The 1,955-nt window shown below is 40.5% G+C and overlaps 1 pseudogene; it reads left to right on the top strand.

The window, feature by feature from the left end:
• Positions 1 to 767: 767 nt before the first annotated feature.
• Positions 768 to 1,308, top strand: LOC132497835 (AP-3 complex subunit sigma-1-like; annotated as a pseudogene).
• The last annotated feature ends 647 nt before the right edge of the window (positions 1,309 to 1,955 follow it).

Genomic DNA, 1,955 nt, shown 5'->3' with positions numbered 1-1,955 from the left:
TCCCTGGTGGTCCAGTGGTTAGGACTCTGCACTTTCACTGCTGGGGGCTGGGGTTCGATCCCTGGTCCGGGAACTAAAATGCAAGCTGTGTGGTGAAGCAAAAAAAAAAAAAAAAAAGTAAACAAGAAAAGCCCATAGCAACAACAAACAAACAAACAAAAAGGTAACTAAAAAATTCAAATAGGGGAAAGAATGGCCAGCACAGTCCCCAAGAGAGGCTCTCTAGCCTGCCTCTCAGTATCTGCCGGACCAGCCCTGCTCAGCCCAGGCGAGATAAAGGCAATCCTCGTTTTCAGCACCCATGGTGCTGGGCTGCACCCTGCAGGCCTAGAAGCCCTGTACTTGCCCATCCTTGAGAAGGAGCCGAGAGTCAGCGACAGAGACATCAGTGGTTAATGGGTTGGGGGATCTTACACGGTGCTGGAGTGACACCCCAACTGTGTGTGGTGGACGGTGGGCAGGACACGGCAGTAGTCTTCATTCCCGGGGAAAGAGAGAGGTTACCAGTTACAGGGGGAATTGACTTAGGGTTGGCTTACCAGTTACCGGAGAAACTAGCAGAGGGACATACCTCTCATTGCCCCTTTGATAAACTATCAAGGTGTAGATGTTCTGATCTAAGATAAGAACAATCACTAGCTGGCGCCGGCACAAGTATGTAGGAAGGTCAGTCATGTGAGTAGGGTGTAGGTGAAGCAGGCGCTGGTGGAGCAGGGAATGTACAGAGAGCGAGAGAACAGCCATCTTCGGTGGCCTAATCATACACATGGGAACTTTCCAAGTTCTACCAACCCTGCAGTAAAGGTACGCAACAGCAAATCATCAGGAGACTTTCCATTTGGTACCTAAGAGAGATGAAAATGTTTGTAATTTCCTAGAAGGAGGATTATTAATTGTAGGATCTAATGACAAACTGACTTATAGACATTATATAACATTATATTTTGTCTTCCATGTGGGTTCTTCAGAGAGTGAACTTGGCATTTTAGATCTAATTCAAGTATTTTGGAAACATTAAATAAGTGTTTTTGAAAGTGTCTGTGAACTGGTTTTAATTTTCCATGTAGACAGGAATAGAAATGGTGATGAGAATAATGATATTAGAGACCAATATGAATGAGATTATTGCGTAAATTGATGCACAAAATAAGCTGAAGATCTCTGAGATTAGCATAGCAGGAGCTCCAAGCTGTACTGTATGTATCAGATGTAAAAAAACAAACAAAAAAAGAATCTTCCTGTGATCCAAGAAATGTCAACGGTGGTGATATAAGTATAAAAGTGCCAAACCTGCCTTCTTTCAGATAAAAAATGTAAAAGGTTACTCCCAGGTAAAATCCAGAGGGAAAAGTCATCTAAGATTACCATTCACTTGTTCACCCAAAATAGGGAAGTCTTAGCTTTTGCTCTTGGATTGAAGCCAAGGTACTATATACAAGTTGTGCAAAATTAGTATGTGGAGTTCAATGTTGCTTTCCTTGCTCGGTGATTTTAAAGAAATTGAGTAGTTCCTGTATGATTTTTTTTTCCTTTTCTAAACTGCATTTCTATGCCCACCAAAGGCATGCTCTAGTATTGGCTACTGTAGTATTCAATATTTCAAAAAGTGTTTGAAACATTTCTTTAACTATCAAAACCCAAAACGTTGGCATTTGAATGGGTATCAAGTGCAGCATTCCTTAATTCTTTCTGCTGTTTGTCACAATTGTTATTTAAAGAGCCAAATATGTATTGCATGACGGCGTTGTACCCTTTTTCCCTTAGTTAAAATAAATGCCAAGGTACCTGGAAAAATAATTCAAGTGAACAATTCAGTAAGTCCATATCTCAGTATGATCTGCATTCCATTAGGTATGACTATGAACATTTAATCAAAACTTTTCAGTTGTAATTTTATGTTCACATTGTATTTGAATACCTCCCAATATTTTTGAAAGAAATCTTTCAAACACACA

The sequence above is a fragment of the Mesoplodon densirostris genome, chromosome 10, assembly GCF_025265405.1.
Source record: "Mesoplodon densirostris isolate mMesDen1 chromosome 10, mMesDen1 primary haplotype, whole genome shotgun sequence".
In the NCBI taxonomy this organism is placed as follows: Eukaryota; Metazoa; Chordata; class Mammalia; order Artiodactyla; family Ziphiidae; genus Mesoplodon; species Mesoplodon densirostris.
This window is presented reverse-complemented; position numbering and strand designations above follow the sequence as displayed.